General features: G+C 43.7%; 1 protein-coding gene and 1 non-coding gene across 3 annotated transcripts in view; both read right to left on the reverse strand.

The window, feature by feature from the left end:
• LOC126480859 (uncharacterized) overlaps window positions 1–25527 on the reverse strand; it is a 294153-nt gene that overhangs the window by 178643 nt on the left and 89983 nt on the right. The gene's annotated exons all lie outside the window — the stretch shown is intronic.
• Window positions 4710–4812, reverse strand: LOC126482879 (U6 spliceosomal RNA). Its single transcript, XR_007587719.1, has one exon. It is a non-coding gene; the product is annotated as a U6 spliceosomal RNA (small nuclear RNA).

Raw genomic sequence — 25527 nt, forward strand, 5'->3', positions numbered from 1 at the left:
TAAATACACATCTACGTATGTTGTTGCATGTATTTGCACAAGTTCGAGCAATACACGATCTTAATCTACTTACTATTTGAATACCGACATTTATCCCTAGTGTGTACAACTGGTAAAATGAATTCCCCCTTCTTGTCGATTAATGGTCCCGATCTAAACAAAAGCGAATTATTATCTATTTTATTTGCTTTTTGACCGCTTTTGATTGATTTGTACGTGTTGAAAATTTGCTCATATCCTGGATTTGCCTTAGGAGATGGAGAAAGGAGGCATGTACGCTGTTTCCATCTGCGAATCGAGTAATCTCTGTTGTGTGAATTATAGTATTTTAACAATATCTGATGTGGAAACGAGAAAGTACCCTTAAATTTTCTTAAATGAGTGTGGAAAACCACTGCACAACCACCCCTAGTTTTGGTGGTTTCACGGGTCACCGACTGTAAAGATCGCGTGTGGATTCGATTCATATTTTGCTTAATTCCGGCTCTCATACGCTAACGATCTACGGCGTGCATTCTACGCCAAGAGCTATGACAGTGCCTCATAAAATAGACATCAAGTTAATCAATCTAAATACGACCTTATTTAAAATTGGTGCAATATTCTAACTTTAGAGGCCTCCTATGAAGAAATGTGATTATAAAGTTTAGGACAAATCTGTGGAATGAAACAAATCCTTTTGTACACTGAACTATGCAGCACACGATAGCATAGTTATTTGGTCCCTGTGAGACTGGCGTTCATAGACAACAAAAAGTATCATCCACTTTACAATATATTTTAGATGTAATGCAATGCTGAATTTATAATCATGAAACTACAACGCCATTCTTCATTTTTCACTATGAAACGGCAGGGAAGATAAGACTGTGGCAAGAACCTTGCTGAAATGTTCAACATTTATGTTCGAGTATAATGACTCTTCTGGAGACTAAAAATCTACTGTGTAGGAATCAGCATGGGTTTCGAAAAAGACAATCGTGTGAAACCCAGCTCGCGCTATTCGTCCACGAGACTCGGAGGGTCATAGACACGGGTTCTCAGGTAGATGCCGTGTTTCTTGACATCCGCAAGGTGTTTGATACAGTTCCCCAGAGTCGTTTAGTGAACAAAGTAAGAGCATATGGACTATCGGACCAATTTTATGATTGGACTGCAGAGTTCCTATATAACAGAACGCAGCATGTCATTCTCAGTGGAGAGAAGTCTTCCGAAGTAAGAGTGATTTTAGGTGTGCTGCAGGGGAGTGTCGTAGGGCCGTTGCTATTCACAATATGTATAAATGACCTTGTGGATAACATCGGAAGTTCACTGAGGGTTTTTCTGCATGATGCTGTAGTATATCGAGAGGTTGCAACAATGGAAAACTGTACTGAAATGCAGGAGGATTTGCAACGAATTGACGCATGGTGCAGGGGATGGCAATTGAATCTCAATGTAGACAAGTGTAATGAGCTGCGAATACACAGAAAGAAAGATGCTTTATCATTTAGTTACAATATAGCAGGTCAGCAACTGGAAGCAGTTAATTCCATATATTATCTGGGTGTAGGCATTAGAAGTGATTTAAAATGGAGTGATCGTATAAAATTAATCGTCGGCAAATCAGATGCCAGACTGAGATTCATTGGAAGAATCCTAAGGAAATGCAGTCCGAAAACAAAGGAAGTAGGCTACAGTATACTTGTTCGCCCACTGCTTGAATACTGCTCATCGGTGTGGGATCCGTACCAGATAGGGTTGATAGAAGATATAGAGAAGATCCAACGGAGAGCAGCGCGCTTCGTTACAGGATCATTTAGTAATCGCGAAAGCGTTACGGAGATGATAGATAAACTTCAGTGGAAAATTCTGCAAGAGAGACGCTCAGTATCTCGGTAAGGGCTTTTGTTGACGTTTCGAGAACATACCTTCACCGAGGAGTCAAGCAGTATAGTGCTTCCTCCTACGTATATCTCTCGACGTGACCATGAGGATAAAATCAGAGAGATTAGAGTCCACACAGAGGCATACCGACAATCTTTCTTTCCACGAACAATACGAGACTGGAATAGAAGGGAGAATCGACAGAGGTACTCAAGGTAACCTCCGCCACACACCGTCAGGTGGCATGCTTAGTATGGATGTAGACGTAGATTTGATTACCACGAGAAATTATTTTTCCCTTTGGGGACTTCTAGGGTAACAAAATCACAACGAGACGCTGTACAACTGAATGTCACATCTGTTTGTATTAAAAAATCCCTTTCAATACGCAGAATAAAACTATTTGTTTTTATTTTGTTAGTTAAGCGACAGTTCTTTTGACTATCATAACAAAAAGGGACGACAGAAATTTTTGCTAAACTTTGAGATGAAGCCGGACAATGGAAGAAATAACCAGAATGGGTCTAGGTACGCTTTACTGGAAATACTGAAAGATTTAAAGGCGTCTGTAAATATGTATACGGAGTGCTGTATCTCGTCAATTCTATGTTGCGTTGATCTCGGAGAAAAGGGGCCGTTATCTCCACGTCTCACACCGCAAAGCGATAACGACAGGATCTCGTTCTTCTGGTTACACAGGAGCTGATACCAACGAACATACGGCATTCTGTCTGTGTCTCGTTCATCATCCAATTTTCTGTACAAATACTGCTTTATATCCTCCAGTACGTACCGCGAATTAAGTGGATATCAAATATAGAGAGTGTCTGTGCTTGGAATGTCTGGACGCTTCTCGAGCCACAAAATGCAAATAATAGCACACAAAAACTTGCGATGCACTTTTTATCATTATATGTCTTCACAGTGAAAGGTGCATCTGTCTGAACTTGTACTGAATTTGTACCGTATTAATGAAAATAATCGAGAGCTATTCAATGCCACAGTCAGACCCTCAGGGTCAGCAGCCGCAGCCCAACTTCTGTGTCGTCCCCTCGTCTATGACGTAATTTGGCCTAAGTGTAAAGAAAAATTTGTTTAACACGGAAACATACCGCCTGTTAATGTTGTCTTTTTCAAAGTGGAGCCGCTACGTGCCCTTGAAATAAATTCTCAGTTGCCCGCATAAGGTTTTGTCTCCCCATCTATAAAAACCTCATAGAGAATAATTGTTAGAAGGACCGAGAATCATTCCCATCCCTCCATGTGAGAGCCAAACACGCTGGGAGCTCAAGGGACGGGTTTCCCTGCAGAAAACAATGCACTGATAATGTATTTAGAGGATGAAGTATTCAAAGGGATCCAAGACCACGGAATACTGTGAAATGTTGCCTGTGAATCACGCATAGGTACTCTGCTCTTATTTAGGGACAAGGTGAAACCAGTCCGTCGTTTAAGGTTTATGTGGATAGACGTAACAAAGCCTGTCGCGATGAAGTGTGATGGAGTGGTGGATTCGGAACGGGCTGATTGGTCCCCGTATTGCTGGAGCTGCCTGTTACTGACACAGGAATTTCCATTAAGTGCCAAGATTGATTATCGGTACGATTAGCAGATTAGGAGCGCGCTGCTTCATTATTTCATTGTAGAAACCGAGCACAGTGATGCAGCGGGTAAGATACTGCACTTGTCTTCAGAAGGACAGCGGTCTAGATCCCCAATCAGCAATCCATGCTTAAGTTTTCGGTACTTTCCATAAAAAAAGGAACTACACGGAAACGTGGCTTTGTTATCTGGTTTTGAAGTTTACTCGGTACTGACTAGCCACCGTGTCATCATGTACCAATGGCAACATTTGGGTGTGATGCGGTGAGGTGTGGGACCAGCACAGCACTCTCCCAGTCATTGTCAGCCAGTGGAGGATATATATATGGGGGGATCCCCCCCCCCCCTTGCGGGGCTGCCCGCAACACTCACCCTGACATTGATTGTCATATTGACGATGTAATTAACCAATTAGCCAGGAAGAACAGGCGATAGAATTCATCATTTAAGGAAGAGTACCACAATTGTAACTTTTTTATATCATAAGACGGCGTTGTCTTGTGTATGTGTGTAATCAGTTTAAATAAAACTTCCTTAAACTTTGCATGCGACTTGATTGTTTTTTATTACGGTAAAAGTAAAGGTAGCTCAAAATATCTTTAGCGCCCCCTTCTCATTCAGTTAACTCCTCAGCTGGCTCCACAAGGCTGGGTGCAACCTATTCCAGTTCTCACACCAGTGAAAGATTCCTGGCAGTACCGGGAACCGAACGCACGCCCCACATGCCACTGACAACTCAAATATGGAGGAGAGTAGTAGACGTAACTCACTTTAGGCTAACACTACGATGTTTCTTTTGAACACGGTACGGTTCATTTCCTTGCTGAATCGGAGTTTCTATTTCATCTCTAATGAGTTCGTCGTGGAAAAGGTGTCAGTCTCACCTCTCGGCTATCGTACAACAAGCGACAGGATGACCGGGTTACCCTAGGTGTCCTGAACCCAGTGGGTGGTCTGAGTAACGAAATGCTTTACTACATGGTGGTATTCGAAATTGTTTCCTCTTGCGGTCCTCCACTTTTGAACTGACTCCACCAGCCAGCTGTAGAGGGGTTACAGTTAAACGTGGACTCCGACTCACTACAGAGCTTTCCGTTTTTCACATACACAAATCATTGCCAAATGTGAAAGAAGCGGCAAGTGATAGAAAAAAAAATCATTGAACCAACCGAGGATTCAACTCTAGACCTTTGGATTTAGAGTCTCACGTTTACAGACTCAGCCACTGAGCCACACCCACACAATATGTGGAATGCTTCACAATTTTGCGTGTCATACTAGCGCAGGGCCCATGCTACTCTCTTGTGTATTGGTCCAATCATGGGATATGCGAGGTGTGATCAAAAAGTAACGGGAATCTTTTAATCTCGCGGGATTTATACATCCGGTTTTCAATTTTTTTTATCTTGTTGGCACACATGCTCATGAGGTATGTTTGTATTTTGAGCTGTTTTGAATATTTAGTTTACTGTTGACAGTCGAAAAAGTTATACGTGTTTTGGAGGGCTCGACCAACTTTTACTTTCGAAAAAGATGGATCGAAGAATCGGCATTAAATGTTGCTCGAAAAATGGAATAAAGTGCAGCACCGTATTCGAAATGTTAACTGTGGCATTTAGCGAATCTAGTATGAGTAAGACAAGAGTTTACGAGTAGTATAAACGTTTCAAAGAGGGTCGAGAAGACGTTGAAGAGGACGACCGCCCTGGACGCCCTAGCACGTCAATTGCTGACGATAATATGGAGCAAGTAAAGCAAACGGTTCTAGAAAAACGCCGAATCACCATGAAATAGTTTTGCTGACGATGTCGGCACATCCTTCGGCTCATGCCAAGCATTTTTTTCGGATGTTACGGGCATGGAACGTGTAGCAGCACGGTTTGTTCCGAAATTGTTGAATTTCGACCAAAAGCGACCTCGCGTAAGCATCGCTCAGTAATTGCTGAATGAAGCCGACAACGATCTAGAACTTCTGAAGAAGGGTATAACAGTTGACGAAACATGGGTATACGGATATAACGTCCCAATGTAAACGGCCTGAAGAGTCAAGACTGAAAAATGTTTGACAAGCTAGATCACATGGGACAGTGTTATTGTTGTTTTTTTGGGGGAGGAGACCAGACAGCGCGGTCATCGGTCTCATCGAATCAGGGAAGGACGGGGAAGGAAGTCGGCCGTGCCCTTTCAAAGGAACCATCCCAGCATTTGCCTGGAGCGATTTAGGGAAATCACAGAAAACCTAAATCAGGGTGGCCGGACACGGAACTGAACCGTCGTCCTCCCGAATGCGAGTCCAGTGTGCTAGCCACTGCACCACCTCGCTCGGTTTGTAACAGTGCGTCATGAGTTCTTGCCTTATTGTCGTACCGTAAATAAGGAATACTACCTGGAAGTTACGCGCCGTTTACGTGAAGCAAACCGGAGAAAACGACCAGTACTGTGGTAAAACCACTCGTGGAAATTGCATCATGGTAATGCTAGCGCTCACGCCTCAATGTTTGTCCGTGATTGCCGCGCGGGATTAGCCGAGCGGTCTAAGGCGCTGCAAAAAAAATGGTTCAAATGGCTCTGAGCACTATGGCACTTAACCTCTAAGGTCATCAGTCCCCTAGAACTTAGAACTACTTAAACGTAACTAGTCGGCCGGGGTGGCCGAGCACTTCTAGGCGCTACAGTCTGGAGCTGCGCGACCGCTACGGTCGCAGGTTCGAATCCTGCCTCGGGCATGGATGTGTGTGATGTCCTTAGGTTAGTTAGGTTTAAGTAGTTCTAAGTTCTAGGGGACTGATGACCTTAGAAGTTAAGTCCCGTAGTGCTCAGAGCCATTTAAACCTAACTAACCTAAGGACGTCACACACATCCATGCCCGAGGTAGGATTCGAACCTGCGACCGTAGCGGTGGCGCGGCTCCAGACTGTAGCGCCTAGAACCGCTCGGCCATCCCGGCCGGCAAGGCGCTGCAGTCATTGGGCTGTGCGGCTGGTCCCGGCGGAGGTTCGAGTCCTCCCTCGGCCATGGGTGTGTGTGTTTGTCCTTAGGGTAATTTAGGTTAAATAGTGTGTAAGCTTAGGGACTGATGACCTTAGCAGTTAAGTCCCATAAGATTTCACACACATTTTTTTGTGCGTGATTTTTTTGGCAAAAAACAAAACCGTTATGTTGCCTCAGCCACAGTATTTGCTGAACGCAGCCCCCTGCGAGTTCTTTCTATTCCTGTGGCTGAAGAAGACCATGAAAGGACATCGTTTGCCACCATTGATGAGATAAAACTAGAATCGCTTAAAGAGCTTAACACCATAACAAAAAGTAAGTTCCAGAATTGCTTCCAAGATCGGAAAAATCGCTGGCACAAGTATATAATATCTCAGAGGGATTACGATGATGGGGACAAAGTTAATGTTGAAGAATAAATAAGGATTCTTTAAGAAAAAAAAAACAAGAATTCCCGTTACTTTCTGATCACACCTCGTGTACCACCGAAGTTCGCCACTGGTTGTCGAGCAGACTAGCTAAATCGAGCGAAATCGGAGTGGAATAATTCTCCTGCTTGCACTCAACAGACGCGTTCATAACTCAGCTCCAGCAAACTACTGGTGTTAAATCTCTAGTGCAGACATTTCTGAGGCCCTTTAAATGGAGCGGCGGCGGCAGCAGCAGCAGCACGGAGACAGGAGTGAGCGTTGGCGGCTGTCGGCTGGCGGCCCGTGAGTCAGGCCATCCCGTCCCTGCCGTACATGGAGAGCGCGCGGGCCCGGCGCGCCATTGGCTGGCCCACTTCCCGCGGCCTTCTGGCTCGCCCACGGAAGGCCTCCTCCTCACCCAGTCTGCGGACAGCCGCCCAGCATCCACACCACGATATTCCACTGGTAGCTCTCTTATTCGTGCAAGGAAATCACCGTCACAAACAACATCAGCACCATCATCACAGCCGTTCACGGACCCAGCAAATTACACGCCGATCGTGCAATCCGCCTCAATCGAGAGCCGCTTTGAAGCCTCTTCAAGTTCCTTTGGAACACCGACTTCTGAGAAGCAACAGGAAGCCACTGATTTCTAATTATTGAGCTTGCACAAGCACTCGCAGATCTTCGTAATGTTACGGATGAGTTGCTGTCTGTCATCAGCACTATGTGTCCTTCTCACCGTAGTCCTCCCATCTCCATACTTTACATAAAATTAGGCCGATCCATTAATTCTCACACGTCCCGATTCTTCAAATGTTTCTAGTTACTCTCATTCTTCGCTGGTCCAGGCTCAAACTACATGGCATATGTTTTTACAAATACGTAAATTGCCAATTAATTCATTTGCAGTTTCTCCTAGCAACACATACAGAAGACATTATGATCCTCAAACCTCTCACGAGAGTACGAAGGAACTTTTTAGAGTCACAAACAGTCTCCCAGGCCGCTCGCAAAGTGATCAGGGCAACCATAACCATATGGAGCCCCCGCGAGCACGCAGAAGTGCCGCAACACGACGTTACATGGACTCGACTAATGTCTGAAGCAGTGCTGGAGGGATCTGACACCATGAATCCTGCAGGGCTGTCCATAAATTCATAAGAGTACGAGGGGGTGGAGATCTCTTCTGAACAGCACGTTGCAAGGCATCCCAGATATGCTCAACAATGTTCATGTCTGGGGACTTTGGTGGCCACCAGAAGTGGTTAAACTCAGGAGTGTTCCTGGAGCCATTCTGTAGCAATTCTGGATGTGTGGGGTGTTGCATTGCCCTACTGGAATTGCCCAAGTCCGCCGGAATGTCCAATGGACATGAATGGATGCAGGTGATCAGACAGGATGCTTACGTATGTGTCACTTGTCAGAGTCGTATCTAGACGTATCGGGGGTCCCATATCACTGCAACTGCGAAGGCCCCACACCATTACAGAGCCTCCACCAGCTTGAACAGACCCCCGTCTGACATGCAGAGTCCATGGATTAATGAGGTTGCCTCCACAACTGTACACGTCCATTCGCTCGATAGAAGTTTAAACGAGACTCATCCAACCAGGCAACATGTTTCCATTGTCAGTGTCAACGGGTCCAGGCGAGACGCAAAGCTTTGCGTCGTGAAGTCATCAAGGGTACACGAGTGGGCCTTCGGCTCCGAAAGCCCATATCGATAATGTTTTGTTGAGTGGTTGGCACGCTGACACTTGTTGATGGCCCAGAAAAGAAATCTGCAGCAATGTGCGGAACGGTTGCGCTTCTATTACATTGAACGATTCTCTTCAGTCATCGTTGGTCCTGTTCTTGCAGGGTCATTTTCCGGCCGCAGCAATGTCAGAGATTTGATGTTTTACCGGATTCCTGATATTCACGGTACACTCGTGAAATGGGCGTACGGGAAAATCCCCACTTTATCGCTATCTCGAAGATGCTGTGTCCCATCCCTCGTGCGCCGACTATAACACTACGTTCAAACTCATTTTAATCTTGATAACCTGCCATTGTGGCAGCAGTAACAGATGTAACCACTGCGCCAGAGACTTCTTGTCTTATATAGCCGTTGCCGACCGCAACGCCATATTTGCCTGTTTACATATTTCTGTAGCTGAATATACATACCTATACCATTTTGTTTGGCGCTTCAGTGATGTATGCAATGCATCATCCACAAAAGAACAAGGTGTCATTAGGCAGTGATGATGTCTGGCTCGCAGTATCCAACCCCCGTCCCCCACCACCAAAATTCAAAATTTCGTTCAGTTCCGTTAACACACCTGAGAACTGTAATTGGTGGTTGCATCCGACGAAAATTCATCGTGCCTCCGAGGTGTACGAACGTTGGCAAATTGCAATCGTTTTCGTCGAGAGTGGGCCCAGCATTTGGTCATGAGGTTTGAGGGACTGGCAAGTCACCAGACGCCAGCGACTGCGATTGATGAACTCTAGCACAGACCTAAAGCAGCATGGAACGACATGGCTATATCTGTCATCCAGTCTCAATTTACCTTGATACCCTGTCACGTTGGAGCCATTGTTGCTTTCACAGGCGGCAGTTTCGTGTACTCAGTTTCGCTCCCCGTATACCCGCAAATCATCTACTAATTTAATAATATGTTCTTCCTACTATACTGCATACTTTATGATCAAAAGTATCTGGACAGCTATTAGTGGATATTAATGTGGATTGCGTCCACCTTTTGCCTTCAATGACGGCGTGAACACTGCTGGTGACAGTTTCCATGAGGTGCATGAATGTCGGTGGAGGAATGACAGCCCTTTCTTTCACACGAGCCGAAAACAGGGAAGGTAGAATAATGTTGGAAACTGGTAACTGGAACGAAGTCGACGTTCTCGCTCACCACAAAGATGTTCCGTTGGGTTCAGGTTGAGACTCTGGACAGGCCAGTCGATTTCAGGAATGTTAGTGTCCACGAACTTTTGCGTCACATATACTGCTTTGTGGCAGAGTGGAGTGCCATGCTAATACAATCATCGTCTTTGAACAGTTCCTCCGCTTTATACCAGTACACAGTGCTGTAAAAGCCGCTCTTATCCTTCCGAATTTACCGTTTTCTCGATAAGGGGTCCACACTCTGACCATGAAAACCACACTCGTAATGTAATAGCATCTCCTTCGTACTTCACTCCTGGCACTACACAGGATGTCCTCCTCAATAGCTGACTGGTCAGCGCGACGGAATGCCTTGCTAAGGGGCCCGGTTTCGATTCCCGGCTGGGTTGGAGATTTTCTCAGCTCAGGGACTGGGTGATGTGTTGTCTTCATCATCTTCATCTCATCCCCATCGACACGCAAGTCGCCGAAGTGGCGTCAACTCGAAAGACTTGCACCAGGCGAGCGGTCTACCTGACAGGTGGCCCTAGCCACACGACATTTCATTTCACTGCACATGATGACAGTAACGTTCTCCAGCCTTTCGAAAACCCAGACCTTCCACGGGCTTGCCAGAGGCTGGAGCGTAATTCACTATAACAAATCGCTTGTTTCCAGACATCTATTGTCCAGTGACGACGCTCTTCACACCATTTCAAGAGTCGCTTAGCATTGGCCACAGAAATGTGTAGCTGATGAGGAACTACTCGGACACTGTACCCTACTCTTCTTATTCCACACACACACACACACACACACACACAGAAAGAGAGAGAGAGAAATATCGTGCTAGCTGGTCTTTTGCACTTGGGAACTCGTGAGTGATTTATTGCGCTGATGTAGTGGAATTTTTTACAACCATTCTCAGGAATGCTCGACAGTCCCTCTCCGTCACTACATGAGGTCTGCTTGGGCTTGGTTTACCTGTGGTTGTTTTTTCGCCTTTCCAGTTCACAGTCACATCACCAACAGTCGACGTTGATTTGTGCCTCATGGATTTATTACTCAGGCGACACCCAAAGTCCACTTTAGAAGCCACTGAGCTCTCCCAATAGGAGAGTTCTGTTGTTATTGGTCTCTACTGAAAACAGAATACTCCCCGTTTCCTTATATAATCACGTGACGTCGAATGATCATTTCTGGATTGTGTAAGGGTATCCGGTATAGTGTGTGAGCACAGCAAGTACGAGGAGCGTTTAATAAGTAATACAACACTTTTTTTCTCGGCCAGTTTCTATTGATAAAATGCAGAATTTGTTGTGGGACATTGTGGAACATTCCTGCTTGAGCCAATGTAGCATCATAAAGTTCCGATAGGTGGCGACGCTATACTTAGCCTTAAAAATGGCGTCTGTAATTGAGGTGGGTTCTAAGCAGAGAGCTGCGATTGAGTTTCGTTTGGCGGAAAACCAGAATATTGCAGATGCTGAATGTCTACAAAGACCTGGCAGTGAATAAAAGCACGATGAGTCTTTGGGTGAGGCGTCTGTCATCATCGCAACAAAGTCGCGGAGACCCATCCGATCTCTCGCGTGTTGTCTGGCCACACACAGCTGTGTCTCCCGCAATGCTGGAACGTGTGGACCAGACTCAAACAAACTGCTGCTCAACTAGACGACTCTATTGGTAATCCTGACATATTCGTCAACCAGTTGGGGTACTCAAAGTTGTGTGTCTGCTGGCTTCTTCGGCGCCTAACAGAAGGCCATAAAGAGCAACGAAAGACCATCTGTGCGTAATTTCTTGCACGTTTCGAGGCTGATCGTGATAATTTAGATTCACCACTTCCAACCGGAAACAAAGCGGCAATCCACGGAGGGGCGCCACACCATCTCTACTTCGAAGAAAATGTTCAAAGCCGTATGCTAAGCCTGTATAAAGTCATGGCGATGGTCTTCTGGGACAGAGAAGTGTGTATTCTCCTCCCTGATGCAAGGATGAACTCTGCTGTGTGTTGTGCTACCCTCAGGAAATTGAAGAAATGACTTCAGTGTGTTCGTCGTCACAAAAACGCAAACGAACTTCTAAAGAAAATGGCTCTGAGGACTATGGGACTTAACATCTGTGGTCATCAGTCCCCTAGAACTTAGAACTACTTAAACCTAACTAACCTAAGGACATCACATACATCCATGCCCGAGGCAGGATTCGAACCTGCAACCGTAGCGGTCGCGCGGTTCCAGACTGTAGCGCCTAGAGCCGCTCGGCCACCGTGGCCGGCAAACGAACTTCTCATTCTCGTTGACTATGCTAGGTTTCACATAAGACTGTGGGCCCGACAGAAAGTTGCAAAACTGCATTTCACTGTTCTTCCTCATCCAACCAACAGCCCCGATCTCTCACCTTCCGATTTATCTGTTTGGCCTAGTGAATGATGTGCTGTTAGTACGTGGATGATGGGGAGGTTATTGACGAAGCCTGACGTTGGCTCCAACATAGACCAGGGGGCCCTCCCAGTAATGTGGTGTAAGGCTGTCGCATGGAACGGAGATTATGTTGAAAGACAGGGTTTTGTAGCCAAAAGAATGGGGAATAATATGCTATATTGGGATACTGAATAAAACCAGTGTGCTTTCAGAAAAAAGTGTTGCATTACTTATTGCACGCCCTTCGCAATATTTCGTCATCTGCTGTCCTTGCTGGTTTTACTGGCCACCAGTGAAATTATGTAAGTCGCAGGAGATTTTACACGGTTGCTGTATCCTTGGCGCGGTGCGTAGGATTTTAAACCGCAGGTGCGCATCACAGATTGGTGCAGGCGGAGCGGCGGTGCCCACGGCGCGCGGCGTAGCGCAGGGCCGGCCCGGCCAGGGCAGGGCGGGGTAATCAGTGACGCGGCCCACGCCGTTCCCGGAAAGGCGCCGCGGAGCGGAGGACGTGCAGGTGGGCGGCGGCGCATTGTGCGCTACCCGTGCCCCGACCACGCAGTCGCTACACGAGCGGCACTACCATCTTGTGCGCCCTCTGTGCCACCACCTCGGTGATATTCTGACAGTACAATAGAAAATTCTTTCGCAGCCGGAAGCCTGCACCTGCCATGGTATAGTGATGTTGCGACGTGTGTCGTGAAGCGTACGCAAACAGAAATGTACCGAAATAATAAAAAATTACTCTAAGACAAAACTAAAAAATCTACACATCACGAAGGAGTTATTTGGATGGAAAGGAAATCAGTAGATTTGATGTGCATGTATAGACAAACAAATAATTACAGTTTCAGAAAAAAATGGATGATTTACTCAACAGAAAGAGCTTCAGAAATTGAACTAGTCAATAACGAGTTTGCGCTCCTCTGGCCCTTATGCAGGTAGTTATTCGCCTTGGCATTGATTGATAGAGTTGTTGGATGTCCTGTTAGATAGTCAAAATTCCGATATGATTGGAGGTTCCTGCCACAGTGCTGCAAACGTTCTCAGTTTGGAAGTTATTCTGAGAAATTTAATCGACAGCCACGAAAGAACATAGGTCCATTGAGGATAACAGATTGTGCAGTGCCATTTGTGCCAAGTTTATTTTCGAGGCTAATTATGTGTTTGTAGATTAATGAAATGCAAGCCCTAGAAGGCTGGCATGAACGGCAAAACGGGGCGTAGAATATAGTCGACGTACTTCTGCGCCGTAAGGATGCCGCTGATGACAAGCAAAGGGGTTCTGACAAGAAAATATACGGGAACACAGACCATCACTTCCGGTTGTCGGGCCGTATGACGGACGACAATCGGGTCGGTATCCCACTGCTGTTCAGGGTGTCTCCAGACTGGTCTTCCATGGTCATTGGGGCCCAGTACGTTGAGAGGCTCATCACTGAAGACAGTCCTACTCCACTCTCTGAGACTGCAGGCCGAAGATGTGTCTGGAGAGGTCCTAGACAGCGCAGGTCGACAACCACGATGATGATCTGAGGTGCCATTGCTTTTCATAGCAAAGCTCCTGTGGTTGTTATACGCGTCAACCTTGCAGAACAGCGGTACGTGACGATAATCTACGCCCAATTTTGTTGCCCTTCGTGGCAGTCCGTCCTGAGCTTGTATTTCAGCAAGTTAATGCACGCCAGCACACGGCGAGAGTTTCTACTGCTTGTATTCGTGCCTGTCAAACACCAACCTCGGCCAGGAAGTTCGCTGGAGATCTCCCGAACGGAGAGCGTTTGGAGCACTATGGGCTGGTTCCTCCAATCAGGTCGAGATTTTGACGATCTAACAAGACATCCAACCAGCTCGGTGTTTTGGCAATTTAACCCGCCAACTGGACAGAATTTTCCACGATGTCCCTCAGGAGGACATCCAAAAGCTGTATCAATCAATGACAAGCCGAATAACTGCTTGCATAAGGTCCGAAGGTGGACCATTACGTTACTGACTTGCTCAACTTGTGAAGCACTTTCTCTTCAATAAATCATCGGAGTTTCATGAAATTTTAATAATTTGTTCGTAGGTACATTTATATCACGTCTATCGATTTCCGACCCATTCGGATAATTATTTCGTTGTGCATCTTTTTTGTGTTATAGAGTATTTCTTTCTCTTCTACGAGGCATATTCATAATTTTTGGATTATCAACTTGAAAAAAAGTAGAGTTACGTGTAATGTTGTTGCTTTAGTTTGCTATGAAAGCGGTACTGATAGACAATAAAAGCGGGTTAAAGCTGTGAGCTGTCTGGGGAAGTTAACCTTGCATTACTGAGCAACTGTTTCACCAGGTATCCAGTCTAGCTTACCAAATTCCCAAATAGACTAACATTAATTATAATATTTTAATCGTCATACGACAACCGGTGATATATATATATATATATATATATATATATATATATATATATATATATATATATAAAGAAAATTTAAATAAAAGGAAGTAAATCAGTTTATATTTGGAAATTTATTTTAACATTGATCATTGAAATTTCAGCATATTAAACTTGAGGCATAACTAAGCTGGTGCCTTATTTAGGACTGTGAAAAAGTGAGTTTGTAATCTTACGGAACACATCAAATATGGAGCCAAGATTGGGAGACTGCATACAACACTGCATTCATAAAATAACACACAAAGAACGTTGAAACATATGCAAGAGGAAATTAACCACAACCAACCGATTCAATTTTCACCCAAAGAAGTTACGTTCGTAGCGCAATCCTGTCCGTCATGAAATTACCACACACTGGTATACTAAATTCATACTAACTCTCTGTGAAATCTTCCCGAAAAGAATAGCTGAGGGCTACTTTGATGCTTTCACCACATGCTTCACGTGGTCAACTTGGTTTACACAAAGAGTGTAACTCCACAATAATGTTGATAATTAAAATAAATTACATCGAAACGAAATTTAAAAAGAAAAACCTCGAACTGGTTACTATCGTCTTACTATTAACCTGATGGGTCAAACAGTTGTATAAGCACGTGGTACTGGTCTCACAAAGTACACCCCACGTGGGTTGAACTTAAAGAAAAGTTGCTATATTGAAAAATATTGTCAAGACGAGACGTTATAATCACACGAGCATTCGCATTGAACATTGATGAACTTAGTTAGAGTTACTGATCAACACGTGGTTCCACTTTACTCACAAAGTAGTGACAAAGCAACTACCGGAATATATTCTGAACTTCACACTCGAATTAGACTGCGTTGCAATTTAAGATAACATTAGATATTTTAGAGCTAAACCTGAAATAAAGGTGATTAAATTTTCAGTTAGGCTGAACTTAAGAAATACATTGTCCTACGGACTTAGCAGGCACGCGATTAGCCGGAGATCTTACCACTTCAGACGCTCGCCGCAGACAGACTGCCCTGGTCCCTTCCTGAGGGTGGCTCACGAATACAAACGGAAGTTTATAATTTATATAAAAAACAGCTACCAGCCACATGTATCCGGAAGTGGCCAGAGAGGCAGCTTCCTATACCAACATGACAAGGGATGGACAGGACCATACTAAGGATAGAAACCTCTTTGCTTTTAGAAAGCGTAGCTACCTGTTCCGACGTTGGTCCTACTGTTCTCTAGCAGACAGGCTTGTCTGCTACCCTCAAGCATGCAACTAGAAATACATTTGCTCATTCATCCTCTCACACAGAAGGGAAGGGGGATGACAGTACCTTATCACATACAGTATATAAAAGAAAGCGGATGTAGGTTCCGTATGAGACTGTGTGACATGAATTACATATAAACTGTGTTTTAAAGTGTAGTAGTGTGACAGATCGTTCTTGTTTATGTGTAAAAGTAACACGTTTCACTGCTCAGTCTCCTCCCAGATAGTCCGAAACACCATTGTAAATTTAGAAGAGGAATTTATGCCGTAAATGACAACATATTTAAAAAATTAACATGAAAGGAATCCAACAGAGACCTTTCATACGTAATTAATTACACGTTGTCTTTTTGCTTTTGAGGCCTCTCTTCGACACTGTCCACTGCACAGCACTACAGTGACACACATTATTTTCCCTTTTCCATGCTGTTATATATCGACATTCACCTCGTATAATTTGTTTTCATCGCTCGTAGAGCGAACGTGTTTTTTTCCCCTCTGTGACAGCGTCTGCTGTTCCTCTATGTGTTCGTATATATACAGAGTGTTAAAAATGTCGCATATTTCTACAGGAGGTAGTAATGGCGAAAACTAGAAGAAAATTCCTATAACAGTATGTCCGGAACCAGTAACTGTTGAGAGATGCACCAAACTGTTCTCTTATTCCCATCGGTCTATTGGTAGACGTTATAGGCAATGCTGCGTATAATTACCAAATATTCTGACGCATGCTGGAGCCCTTATTCTCAGACCTAGCTCCATCCGAATTGTGCAACATGTATTGGTCACACGCTCCTGTAACGTACGCAGTTTGCCAACGGATCTGGCATACACCAATGTCTTTAGACGTCCCCATATTCAGAAATGCAACGGATTCACGTCAACCCATCGATAATGGACATACGTGACAGGAGTTAATTACCAATTCCTGTGACGCAATCTGAATGGAGCCAGATGTGTTTGAAAGAGTGCATGATACACTGCGAAGCAGGGATGAAATGTATAAGATATCGTGATGCGCGGTAACCATATGCACACGGTGTGTCTAGTACGTTACAGATAGACAGGAATGAGCGGACAGACTGGTCCATATCTCAGTAGGTATTGGTTTCCCGACATATCACGACAGTAACCTAGTTTTGAGCAATACTACCTCCCGTACGAATAGGGGGTTGAAAAGGGGAGAAGGAGGAGAGGTGAAATATTCTAAATTTAACGCCTGTATAAGAATGTAGGAAATAATTTAGAAGCCAGAAGTTAGCCAAAGTTAATAATAAAGGCAATTTTATACGTGAGAACTGTTTACGATCGCATTAAACCGATTAGTAAAGAAAACCATATTTGTTAGAGTGACCACTGGAGATGCTTTAAATATACCGAACGCTTCTGTTCCAAATAAGACTTCATTAATAGTCACAAAGGACAGTGTAACTCTTACGCCTTTCGTAATTGATGTTTTGTCTGTTTGCAGGGACATGTCACAGGACCTCGTACGCACTGAATTCCCCGCTCTACGATAGACCAGCACGCCGCTAGTGGGTACCAAATCAAAATGGTGCAATCAGTTAATTTAGTGGAGTATCGTGCGGCAATTGGTTTGAAGGGGAACAACGCTGCAATAAGCTACATCTACGTCTGCAGTCCGCAAGCCACCATATGGTGCGTGGCAGAGGGTACACAGTACCACTGTTAGTCGTTTCCTTTACTTTCTTTCTTCCTTTCGCTGACGCCATAGTCCGGCATCGACCACAGGGTCGGCGTGGTTTCAACGGCTTTGGCAATGTTAGTGTTACGGATGGCCGGATGCCCTTCCTGCCGCCACCCCGTACCCTCCTGGACGGAATCAGTGTACACCTACTGTCTGTGTCTAGTGTAAATCGTGAAATAGTGCGGGTTTCAAATGTCCGCAACGCGTGTAACTGAGGCGGAACGTGGGGACCAGGCCGGTATTCACCTAGCGGGATGTGGAAAACCGCCTAAAACCCACATCCAGGCTGGTCTAGGTTTGAGCCCAAGTAATTGAGCTTTCTTCAGAAGATAAACCTGATTCTATAATATTTCTACGAGGGCATGGTCTAGAAATAAAACTAAAACAGCCTGAATAGGCTAGTCACATTTTAAAAATGCGGTACATAGGTACTAAGTCACCACCAAGACTTAACTTAAGCTCCCCAGGCCCACCGCACGGTGTCCATGGAGACGAGGCGCTCCCCGGCTGTAGACGAAAACAATAGCCGTCTTTAGAGCTGCGAAGAGGCGTTGCCACGGAGATGTTTACAAAATAGCGTTGTAGATGCGCGAAGCACTTGCACCCAGTGTACAGAAGCTGTACGTTTCTAATAGAAAATTGGCATAATGAATACCATGGCAATTCATGGTTTGTCAGCTAATGTTAGCATAAATTAATTGGAACTACATGCACATTTAGTATGTCCAGGGAAACTTGTATTTTTAAATTACTAAGCAGGTTTATGATGACACCTCCGTGTATAAATTTTTATGGTTGGTTGGTTGATATATAATGTTTATTTTGCGTATCAACCTTAGTTAAGTGCTGTGACTTGTGCTACGTCGGATTGAGGAATGTTAGTGCTCAAAATACTGATAAGTTAGACGCGGCTGTGAAAATATTTTTTTAAAAATTACTGCAACATAATTGCAGAACACAGCTTCAAGAAGAATACATATTGTCTGTGTATTGTGTTCCTGGGGGGAATATGGGGGACAAGTCAGCCATTGATCCTTATGACTAGAGAAAATCAAACCCAAATTTCACTTAAACTGTCTGATGTACCAGAAGAACGATCGGTAGTTCAGTACACGGATGCGATCCTGGGTTGACTCACCTCCACGTCTCGCAAATTAGCGTTCAATACGTTAAGCTACACGAGCAGGTAGTCGAAAGTTTCAATAATGAATATAAATCATGAATTGCGTTTCTTATAATTTCTTCTTACTTCCTTTTAGCGACAGCCAAAATCAGTAATCTTATACATCAGCTTTCCATACTGACTATACTACTTGTGCAAGACGCCCCAGTTCGTCCACCTGTTTCATGGTGTGCACAATCGTATATAAACTATAGCAGTGCCAGTTCATAGAGCACGTCCAGTGCTTGAAATAACAGCGGTCGTTGCTTGAACATTAAATACGGCTGTTCTTGGCACAAAGGCTACTGATTTTAAAATCTACACGTGATGCTATTTACTAAATGTATTCCTCCTCTCCGTCTTTTTTTCTTTTTGCTATTGTCGAAATGAAATGGAAAGAAATGTAGTCATTAACTTCCAGATATTAATTATTGTGAGGAGTGACAAACAGTGCCTAAATCATACAATATTTCAAGATTACCTTCACGTTGTCTCAGTTCTTGGCGCTGATCCCTTGTCTTACGGGTTCGTAAAGTGCAGCGTATTGCAGCACACGAGAGGAATGTTTTTCGTGTTATCGATAATCTTTTTCCCGATATAGCTAATCCCATGTTTATCAACTGGGACAGTATCTCACTTAGATGTTTTGTAACTGGAAGGCAGACAGAGAGGCTTTATTGGGTTACATTTACAGGGCCCTCTATTGGAAAGCATCAGCTTCAGGTCTTAGTTTGAATAATGCTTCATTTCCCCTATACTCTTTGCATAATGCTTTCAGTCCCTAATATCAGTTTCATGCATTCATGTGCAGTATTTAGTTCGTTTAGTGAAACTGTTGTCGCTACTGGTATCTACACAGTCGTCAGCTTTTCGGCGTGGTTGACGCTGCGGCACAAGTAGCCTCCTTGAACCCAGTTCCCTCTGTAACGCTCGACACCTCGAAACCTCAATAACTTGCGGTCGATAATGCAATCTTTGTCTCTTACTTCTCTTTTTCATTCTATTTATCCTTCTAGTATGACATTTATGGCCTTATCGTATGTCCTACTGAACCGTGTCTACTTTTAGTAAGCGCATTCCATATATTTTCGGTTACTTCTATGTTTAGGAGTTTATCTGTCCACTTGATTTTTAACAATCGCCTGTAAATTTCGAATGCTTGCAGTATTATCTGCAACTCAGATTTTCCCTCTGTGTCACTTCTGCACAGTTTCAGCTACTTAACGCTGATTGTATTGTCAACGAATAAAACATTTTTCTATGAAGAGGCACATGTATCTTCGAACGGTCGTCATACATATACCCAATCGTTTTCTGTTGGCTACACTTCTGCAGGGAATAAGCAGACTGGTAAAGCACGTACAATCCGACGTTTACTCACGCTCAAATTCGCCATTTGTGGAATCTGTTTGGCAGTCCCCCAGTCACTGACATCACGTATACGTCAATTATGGCGCAGAACCGAACGTTTAGGTACTCCAGTGATACTCACCTGAAACAGAAAAAAAGCAAAGAGTTAGATTTGTTACGTCCAACAATCATCGCAAGTGGAACATGTGAATGAAAGTTTATTTTATGTTACGTACGAAGATTGTCATTAATAAAAAATAAAAGTTTCAGAAATACTCGCTCTTCCTATTTAAGCTGTACAGAATGTTTTACCACATTATAGTGTCAATCTCGGCGCAGTTGTGAAAGAAAATAAACGGATTTAACCCGAACTGCGTTAAAATGATGACGTCTAGCGCTGGATGCGTTCAAAATATATTGGTTTATTCGGTTTGTAAAACTTACAGGGAATGTGTGAGATTATTTTAAGTACAGGTGTCAAACTTTTTATTATCTTACACTAAAATTAAAATTATTTCATTTCTGTGGTCTGAGGAAAGGTAGCGCAATTTTCTATTCTGAAAATGTTGATATGATGTATCATATACGACTAAACAAAATAATTTTATCCAGTCGTTCATTCGCTATTGTTTCGTTTCCATCATTTTACGTTGTATTTCACATTCTGATTGCAGTTAATAAATACATTTTTAGATTATACTAGTTGGAAAAACGATAAAAAAGGTACGTAACTGATTTGAGATCGAATCAGTAACTTCTCTTCTCAAAAAAAGGGAAGGAAGGTTTAACGTCCTCGCCGACTTCGAGATCATTAGAGAGCAACACTGCTAGCTCAGTGGGATAGTGCGTGGAGAAGGAGGTTTGCTTAAATAACTACACCAGAATTCACAAAAACCTCGGAGTGGCTGGGCTGATATGTGAACCCTACTTTCCTCGATTTAGAGTTCAGTGTCTTAATTGCTCAATATACTCATATCTCGGTGTATCATATGAGCGTGACCGTATCTATGGCACATTTTACAGTCAGTTTAGCGGCCAGAACTGTGAAGCTGCAGCCCAAGAGTAACCATACCTCAGTAATATGATTCTTTAATGTCTGAATGTATGGTGAAAACGCTCCTTTGCTTTCCCAGATTTGTCAGCGTGTTGTCACAGTAACCTTCTACTTCACAATCTGGCCCACCTACATGCATCATCGAATAAAATGTGGTAGGGACTAATATTACAATCCAATAATGAAGTGGCAATAGCTACCTCGAATATATATTTCCGAATACTCTGGTTGTCTCTAGATTTTCCACCCAACTGGTTTGAATCATACTTAACTAACAGTACGCATAAAGTTATGCTGAACAAGTCGAACAGTGATGGAAATAGAGAAAATTTCAGTGACTTGGAGAAATCACGGAGTCCCACAAGGATCGACTGTGGGCTCACTCCTATTCCTTATACAGGATGTTTGGGGAGGAAAGGTCAATATTTTAAACAGTGATAGTATAAGTTAATTCTGAACAAAAAACTGTTATATGATCATAGATCCGCAAATACTTCATTAGTGTGGTATGGGTATTGAAAGGAACTTTAATTCTGCAAAACTGATGTGCACAACGTGAACGCATACGCAATACAACTGGACCGTAACGTGATTTTCTCGCAAACAATGCACGGGTACAGGCCACGTTTACGCTATGCAACGTACCACCTATTATAATCATAAAAGAATCAACAGAGTTAATGAACTACACTATTTATTACTACTCATTGTTTATACCTTAAAGATATGCGCATAAAAATATTTCAGTTTTTTAGTTTCATTAAAAAGATCATAGATTTCTAGTTACACAACACGGAGTCACAAAACAATAACCTTTGTTTGTGTCCAGTAATGCGCGTGTTATACGCTGGGCGATAGAGGCAGTTATGTATTTATTTATCTACAGTTAAAAATGGTTCAAATGGCTCTGGGCACTATGGGACTTAACTTCTAAGGACATCAGTCCCCTAGAACGTAGAACTACTTAAACCTAACTAACCTAAGGACATCACACACATCCATGCCCGAGGCAGGATTCGAACCTGCGACCGTAGTGGTCGTGCGGTTCCAGACTGTAGCGCCTAGAACCGCTCGGCCACCTCGGCCGGCTATCTACAGTTACAGTCGCAATGTGCATTAGGTTGACACTTAGTTTCTCATGCCACACATTCAGTTTCAAGTCATCGCACCTGAGTTTAGTTCAAGAGTAAGACGCCACAGTTTAGGATTCGTAGACACTTTACGTAACACATTTTAAAATCTCCTTGTAATATCATCTAGACGGCTACTGGATCTATATAAGGTCACCGAACAAAATATTATCCCCTCCATCGCTGACTTAAGCAGTGGCAGTAAAGTAGTATGTATTTTTCAGCCGGTTGTTGGAATCAGCACAGTAATAGGGTTCAAATGGCTCTGAGCACTATGGGACTTAACATCTATGGTCATCAGTCCCCTAGAACTTAGAACTACTTAAACCTAACTAACCTAAGGACATCACACACATCCATGCCCGAGGCAGGATTCGAACCTGCGACCGTAGCAGTCGCGTGGCTCCGGACTGAGCGCCTAGAACCGCTAGACCACCGCGGCCGGCCAGTAATAGGGAACGGATTGCAGATAGAATGACAGAAATGAGCTTTAGAGATTGGACGTTCGCATGACCACTCTGTGGATGAAGTTACCTAATGTCTTTGTGTATCAACGCAGACTGTCTAACATATCTGCAAGAAATGGTGTACCACTCGTAGGCATGATTACGGCTTAGGGTCGGTGGTCGTAAGAAGATCCTACTGACAGCGACCTGAGGCAAAAGTCACGCCATGTCAATGGCAATAGGTTTCAAACCTGACAGGAATTACTATTGTCAGTAAATGGAGGTCCATCTCCAAGTGGACATTGCGAAGAAAACTGGTGCAATTAACGTTCGTGGTCAGATGGCCCTCAAAAGATCATTACTCATACTGGAACATAAATCTTCTGTATAAGAAAGCTGACATGTCATACTTAAATAATTATCATCCAGTTTCTTTCCTGACGTCTTTTACCTAAGTATTCGAGTAAGTAATGAACTCAAGAGTAATTTCACATTGAAGTAGATATAATTTTCCTAGCACATCATGCTATTTATATATTCACTCATCATATATTACAAGCCTTAAGTAATAAAATATCAGCAGCTGGTATTTATGTGTGGTGTTTCCAAGGTGTTTGACTGCCTGGATCATGTTATTCTCTTAAAAAAACTTTAAGTTTTATGGAACTGATGACTTTCCACCCAACTGGTTTGAATCATACTTAACTAACAGTACGCATAAAGTTATGCTGAACAAGTCGAACAGTGATGGAAGTAGAGAAAATTTCAGTGACTTGGAGAAATCACGGAGTCCCACAAGGATCGACTGTGGGCTCACTCCTATTCCTTATACAGGATGTTTGGGGAGGAAAGGTCAACATTTTAAACAGTGATAGTATAAGTTAATTCTGAACAGAAAACTGTTATATGATCATAGATCCGCAAATACTTCATTAGTGTGGTATGGGTATTGAAAGGAACTTTAATTCTGCAAAACTGATGTGCACAACGTGAACGCATACGCAATACAACTGGACCGTAACGTGATTTTCTCGCAAACAATGCACGGGTACAGGCCACGTTTACGCTATGCAACGTACCACCTATTATAATCATATGACGTACGTAGTACAATCACCCGTTGTTTGCGCAGTTGTGCCGTGTAAGCCGCATTGTGTAGTGTACCCGCGACGGATCGGTTAGCTATGTTGTGTATGGTGTTATTGTGTTCGTACAAGCGCTGCTAACAATGTGGCACGTTTACAGTAATGAGGAATACGCAGATATGGTGTATGTTTATGGTTTCTGCGACTGTAGTGCTACCGCTGCAAGAGAAGAATGCCACAGGCGCTTTCCGTCTCGACGATTACCTGATCGCAGGGTGTTTACCGAACACGTTGCGTGCAACGGGCTCTCTTCCAACTAGGCATTTTTCGTCCGAGCGTGCGCGTCAACAAACTTTGCAGAACGGGAAGAAATTATCGCAAGTGTTGAGCGAAGTCCCAGTACGAGTATACGAAGAATGTCCCTGCGTACGAATATCCCACAGACACGTGCATGGGAAACATTACATGCGGAAAACCTGTATCCATCTCACATACAGCGTGTCCAAAATTTCCACGTTGGCGCTAACGCCCAACGACTTCAATTCTGTCACTCGGTAATTGAGGATAGTCATTTGCTTCCATACATATTATTCTCTGACGAAGCCCAGTTTTCACGACATGGAATAAACAACACACGCAATAATCATCGATGGTCAAGGGAAAATACACACGCTTCAGCGGATACCAATTTCCAAGTCCGTTTTGCCATAAATGTTTGGTGCGGCGTGATCGGTAATCTTTTGACAGGTCCATTTATTATCAATCAGCGATTGGCAGGAAAGAGGTACCTGCATTTTTTGGAAAATTCATTTGTGGAACTATTGGAAGACGTTCCTTTAGCCAAGCAAACTGGAATGTACTTTCAACATGACGGTGCCCCTCTACATCATACCTTACGCGTGAGGGACCATCTCAACCGCACCTACCCTAATCGCTGGGTTGGCCGTGGCGGTGCTATTAACTGGCCTCCAAGATCACCTGACCTTACAACTTTTAGATTTCTGTTTATGGGGTTGGATGAAATCAGAGCTGCACAAAGTGAAGGTAAATACACGAGATGAATTGCTTCGTCGCATCATGGACGCCGCTGAATTGATAAGGAAGCAGCTACAGGCAATTGAACAAGCAACACAACATATTATCGCTAGAGCGCAAAAGTGCATTGACGTTCATGGTGGGATATTCGAACTTGTTCTGTGAACTGCACAACGTCTGTACGATAAGTGTTTAAAGCCGTTTGTAAAAGATGTGGTGCGTCTTTTTCAACTGAATACATGTAACATGCATGTTGTAATGCATTATGTCCCTAAATGCAGAGTAAATAAACATTATGTAAAATTGTGTAACATTTTCTGTAACATTGTTCTCGAGAACATCACATTACGGTCCAGTTGTACTGCGTATAGGTTCACATTGTGCACATCAATTTGGCAGAATTACAGTTTCTCTCAATACCCATACCTCCGCAACGAAGCATTTGCTGACCTATGTTCGTACACTACTGGCCATTAAAATTGCTACACCAAGAAGAAATGCAGATGATAAACGGGTATTCATTGGACAAATATATTATACTAGAATTGACATGTGATTACATTTTCACGCAATTTGGGTGCATAGATCCTAAGAAATCAGTACGCAGAACAACCACCTCTGGCCGTAATAACAACCTTGATACGCCTGGGCATTGAGTCAAACAGAGCTTGGATGGCGTGTACAGGAACAGCTTCAACACGATA

This window comes from Schistocerca serialis, chromosome 5 (assembly GCF_023864345.2).
Source record: "Schistocerca serialis cubense isolate TAMUIC-IGC-003099 chromosome 5, iqSchSeri2.2, whole genome shotgun sequence".
Classification (NCBI taxonomy): Eukaryota; Metazoa; Arthropoda; class Insecta; order Orthoptera; family Acrididae; genus Schistocerca; species Schistocerca serialis.